Source organism: Schistocerca piceifrons, chromosome 1 (assembly GCF_021461385.2).
Source record: "Schistocerca piceifrons isolate TAMUIC-IGC-003096 chromosome 1, iqSchPice1.1, whole genome shotgun sequence".
NCBI lineage: Eukaryota > Metazoa > Arthropoda > Insecta > Orthoptera > Acrididae > Schistocerca > Schistocerca piceifrons.
The window spans coordinates 309,522,482-309,528,481 of record NC_060138.1 but is presented as its reverse complement, the minus strand read 5'-3'; the positions used below and the strand labels follow the sequence as shown (position 1 = coordinate 309,528,481).

Here is a 6,000-nt window from a genome sequence, read left to right as displayed (position 1 = left end):
TTCGGTCTGAAGGGAATCTGATGCTGGATGGCGGAATGAAATTTCATTATTAACAAGAGAAAAATTTCCGTGCACCATTCTACAATTTCACGAGCTTTGCCACCAGCAGAAGTGATTAAAAAGTTTTATAATACTATTTTTTCAAAATATCAGTAATATTATGATACACTGTATTCAAACATTATGACTTTTCTAAATTCTCACGAAGTAATGAGTGATATTGACAGGGGATGTAAAATTGATTCCAAATTTTTAGGTTTCCAGAAGGCTGTTGACACGGATCCTCACAAGCGACTTCTAACCAAACTGCGCGCGTATGGAGTACTTCTCGATTGTGTGACTGGATTCGTGATATCCTGTCAGAAAGGTCACAGACCGTAGTAATTGATGGAAAGTCATCGCGTAAAACAGAAACAATATCTGGCGGTTCCAAGGAAGTGTTATAGGCCCTCAGTGTTCCTGATCTACATAAACTATTCAGGAGATAATCTTAGTAGCACTCTTAGACTGTTTGCAGATGATGCTATCAGTTACTGTCTTATAAAGTCATCAGATAACAAACAAACTGCAAAATGATTTACACAAGACGTCTGTATGGTGCGAAAAGTGACAGCTGGTACTAAATAATGAAAACTGTGAAGTCATTCGAAGTCATCCACATGAGTACCAAAAGGAATCCGCTAAATTTCGGTTACAAGATAAATTACACAAGTTTAAAGGCTGTAAATTCAACTAAATACTTAGGAACTACATCTATGAATAATTTAATTTGCAACGATCGCATATATAATGTTGTGGCTGAAGCAAACCAAAGATTACAACTTAGTGGCAGAAGACGAGAGATTCAACAGGTCTATTAAAGAATCTGCCTGCACTACGGTTACACGTCTTCCTCTGGAATATTACTGTTGGTTGGTCGGTTGATTTGGGAGAGGGGACTAAACAGCGAGGTCATCGGTCCCATCGGATTGGGGAAGAATGGGGAAGGAAGTCGGCAGTGCCCTTTCAAAGGAACCATCCCGGAATTTGCTTGAAGCGATTTAGAGAAATCACGGAAAACCTAAATCAGGATGGCCGGACGAGGGTTTGAACAGTCGTCCTCCCAAAAGCGTGTCCAGTGTGCTAACCGCTGCGCCACCTCGCACGGTAGTATTACTGTGCGGTGTGAGATTCTCATCGTATTGGATCGATTGGGGATATGGAAAAAGTTCAAAGAAGGGCAGCTCATTTTCTACTGTCGCGAAATCGGTAACAGAGCGCCATGGATATTATACGTGAATTGGGATGGCAATCCTAAAACGAAGACGTTGATCGCTGAGGTAGGATCTTGTTATGAAGTTTCGAACTTTCTCCTCAGAGTGTGAAAATATTTTGTTGAGGCCCACCTGCAAAAGTAGCAATGATGATCTTAACAAAATAAGAGAAATCAGAACTCGCACAGAAAGATGTATGTATTGGTTTTCTCACGCGCTGTTCGAGAGTGGAACGGTAGAGAAATAGCTTGAAGGACGCTCGATCAACTCTCTGCCAGGCACTTAATTGTCAAATGCAGAGTAATAATGTACGTGTAGCGTCAGATACTTGAAAGTATGTCTTCGCAAAAATACTCTGGATAAGTGGCCCTCTTTTATACGAAGTTTTGATCCAGGAAATGATTTATAAGGCGATCTGAGCATATTTTAACGGCAGGTCAAAGAGTAGGTGCTGCTTACTTTGTACAACGGAAAGAATTAGGGGCCTAAAATGAGTAAATTTATAGGAGCCAGTCTCATTGCCTGATTCTAAGAAGACATATGTGGTCCACGTTGTAGGTGAAGCATTTGCAATGAGAATGTGCGGCTTCGTCTGATGACACCATTCCGTACAAAACCTGAAATATAAAGACCCAAAAAAATCACGTCGAACATGAAACAACCAGCAGCTAGCAGTCTCGGAATCCCAACACTGTCACTTACTATCCAACCTGAGTAGCAATAAGATATCTAACGGTCTCTGATGACTGCTGTTCTGAATAAAGTTTATACTGATTGCAGTTGCACCCAACATTAGCATTCCTGCTGAAGGCAGAGTATAGTTTAGAGTTTATACTCATAGTTAAGTGAAGTGTGTAAAATATATAAAATGCTGCACAAATAATAGTACCATTTACCATGAATTTATCAGTTATGTGGGAATGTAAATAAATCAAGGAAGCTTCAATGCAGTGTATAATTTCTACGAATGAAACCTAATCTTGGATGCAAGCAAGAATGAAACTGTCCGTACTTGCTCAACGTGGCATACAAGGCCACCACCTAAGAAGGAACTGAAGAAGTCCACACATATTAGGAAATCCTGAAATAATTTATTCGTATGTAAACGAAATTGTGTGTTTTCAACATGCCTACTAATATATTAATGAAAACATGATTCTGGATCAAATGCATTGACTATCTCATTGAACAACGAATATTAAACTTGAACGCAGCTAAAGTCACAGTAATTAACTGAAAATGTTGACAGGAAACATTACGCCAATTTTCCAAAATGTTAAACACAGTCTAAAACGCAACTCCAAGTGTCTTGTAAATTCCCTGTGGGAGGTCCAAATGCTGAACTAATTCGTAATTATTTTCCATGCAGCGAGAAAGAAATTTTTCAGTCACAGTCCGTAACACTGTAGGCACACATTAAGTGTACTTAATGTAATGTTCCGCATTACCTTCTACGTCCTTAGACCACTGGTCATTAGTGCTTCTTTCACCTTTTAGGAACGGTTTTCCAAGCCAAGGGTAGGAGCGTGACCCGAACCTCTGACCGCTTCTCTGGGCTCTTCGACAAGTCCTTTGGCAGAACGAGGGTGACTCATGAGGCCAGAATATTTCGGGCGCTGGTGATGTTTTATATTCAAAATTTATGAAGAGTTTATGATCGAGCCCAGAACCGACGATCAACTGTCAACGACGCTACGGGTGGACCACTTCTTTGTTTGTTGTGGTGCGCTTCCTCACTGGGATTGTAAGATGGCGGATTTGCTTTGAGCCGCTCTGACCAGGGCACGATTGCTTGTGATAGTACGGTAAGAGGTAAAACAGATCTTTTGACAAAAATATTTTAACGAAATGAGAAAATACTTACATAATTTCTGAACTGCCTTCTGTTGTGAAACGTATTTATTAACTATCTCATGTCAGACAACAATGTGAAAGAAACTTAATCTCAGATATATAAAGTTACATTGGTGATCCCCACCCCCAACCCATTTTCTGAATATTATGCTGAAGTATCCAGAAAATGATAATTACTGGGGAACTGGTTTTGGCACCTGACGCTTAGCAATTGTGTCGATTATCTACTGCTCATCTTGCAACGTTTCCTCCTCTGTGTTTTAACAGAGTAACGGCTCCATAAATTAGGATTTTTTGTACACCAATCGGAATCACACTGAAAGTAATATTTCAAGATCGGACGCTGAAAATCGTATTCCGATCATGGTAGCCATATTACACGGAAGAAGCTACAAGACAAGGCAACGTGGAAGTGTTCCTTCGGAATCAATGATACTGTTTCAATCAACTATAACAAGAAGAAACTGTGGAACTACTTCGTGGATTTTCGCTTGACATAACTTTAGATTCTGATTTACAATTGACTAAGAGCCTAGAGCCAGTCCTGAGTTTTCCGTGGTTTTCCTAAACTGCTCCAGAGGTTCCCGTGGTGAAGCTGCAGATGACTGCTTGTAGCGTCCTCCTCCAGCTGCCCTGGGACGTCGATGTCGAGGCCGTCTGGTCTTCCCTTTTAATGTTACCAGATAATGAATAAAACAGCTCCACAAGAGAGGAGAGCATATATATTGTTCAAAATAGGTACATTCAGATTATTATATATTTTCATGTTTCATCGTATCTCCCCTCTTATTAATGTTTATATACATTATCAATACATTAAAGAACATTAGACATTCTGCACTGTCCTTGCGCGATGCAAAACGTCAGAAAATAGTCTTTTCGTGTCACATTTGAAAGTCAGTACTGTTATTTCGCTGACATACACTATTACATCTTTCCTGGATGACAGGAAACACTTTCCCGAAGTTGTGGTCGTCAGCCGTCGAAACTTCGCGTAAGCTTGCGACCAGCAGCCCGGCCTGTGTGTTGCCAGTGACGGCGTCCCTCCACCTCCATTATCCCGCTTTCATCCAGGCTAAGAGAAGTTTCTGTAGGATGCCTGCAACAAAACAAATATTTTGCTCCACAATTCTGGAGACCGACACAGAACGGATAGGGTCGAATGGTAGAACGTTCTGATCTAATAAGAAAAAAGAGGGTTGAAAGAAGATAAACAAATACCATTAAAGAAAATTATAAATATCAGTGGCATTGACTGTGTAGGAAAATGTGTCCATTATTTTTTCCAGTCCTTTGCCTCCTATTTTATCTTCGCGAAGCCTTATTTTATGTAGAGGTTCTTCGTGCTAAATTTTCGCCAGTGACTGCATCTCACAGTTTATTTTTTGAAATGAAAATATCACCTCCATAAATCATGTGTTCTGTATCAATGAAAACAAAACAAAACAAAAAAATTCCCCCACACGGCTTCGCCAGTTTTCATGTTCACCCGTTCAATCGTTTTGAGATATCGTTTTGAGATATGAGAGTGCCAGAAATACGATTCACTAGTGTCTGTATTCGTTCAAGGACTTTTCTGGATTCCAAATCATAGACGTGATTTTCACCAGAAAGCGTAACACTAGAGATCTGAAAAGTTAGTGAACATTTCTTACGATCTCAATCAGCACACCATTTACTGTTTGTGATCCTTCTCAATCAACCATTGCCTATAAACCAGTCGATATATAATCGAACCTCTGACGTGGCATCGAGAAAGAATGCGTTACAAATACTGGAGAAATATCTAGCGGCGGCGTGAGGCGGTTGCAAATACCAGCTTCATACCACGTTTCTTAGCCTAATCACTTTCTCAGTTGGGTGATTTTATCATGAGGTTGCACTGTCAGCGACATGTAACTGCACTGTTGGTCTGGCCATTAAAACTGCTACACCAAGAAGAAATGCAGATGATAAACGGGTATTCATTGGACAAATATATTATACTAGAACCAACATGTGATTACATTTTCACGCAATTAGGGTGCATACATCCTGAGAAATCAGTACCCAGAACAACCACCTCTGGCCTTAATAACGGCCTTGATACACTTCGGCATTGAGTCAAACAGAGCTTGGATGGAGTGTACAGGTACAGCTGCCCATGCAGCTTCAACACGATACCACAGTTCATCAAGAGTAGTGACTGGCGTATTGTGACGAGCCAGCTGCTCGGCCACCATTGACCAGACATTTTCAATTGGTGAGAGATCTGGAGAATGTGCTGGCCAGGGCAGCAGTCGAACATTTTCTGTATACAGAAAGGCCCGTACAGGACCTGCAACATGCGGTCGTGCATTATCCTGCTGAAATGTAGGGTTTCACAGGGATCGAATGAAGGGTAGAGCCACGGGTCGTAACACATCTGAAATGTAACGTCCACTGTTCACAGTGCCGTCAATGCGAACAAAAGGTGACCGAGACGTGTAACCAACGGCACCCCATACCATCACGCCGTGTGATAGGCCAGTATGGCGATGACGAATACACGCTTCCAATGTGCGTTCGCCGCAATGTCACCAAACACGGATGCGACCATCATGATGCTGGAAACGGAACCTGGATTCATCGGAAAGAATGACGTTTTGCCATTCGTGCACCCAGATTCGTCGTTGAGTACACCGTCGCAGACGCTCCTGTCCATGATGCAGCGTCAAGGGTAACTGCAGCCATGGTCTCCGAGTTGCTGCAAACGTCGTCCAACTGTTCGTGCAGATGGTTGTTGTCTTGAAAACGTCCCCATCTGTTGACGTGGCTGCACGATCCGTTAAACCCATGCGGATAAGATGTCTGTCATCTCGACTGCTAGTAATACGACGCCGTTGGGATCCAGCACGGCGTTCAGTATTACCCT

At 41.7% G+C, this 6,000-nt stretch overlaps 1 protein-coding gene across 1 annotated transcript in view; it reads right to left on the bottom strand.

Annotated features, from left to right (window-relative positions):
- Positions 1 to 3,846: 3,846 nt before the first annotated feature.
- LOC124802034 overlaps positions 3,847 to 6,000 on the bottom strand; it is a 48,836-nt gene continuing 46,682 nt past the window's right edge. The window contains exon 4 of the mRNA XM_047263117.1: positions 3,847 to 4,206. The gene's annotated coding sequence lies outside the window, so the exon portion shown is untranslated. The remainder of the gene's footprint in view (positions 4,207 to 6,000) is intronic.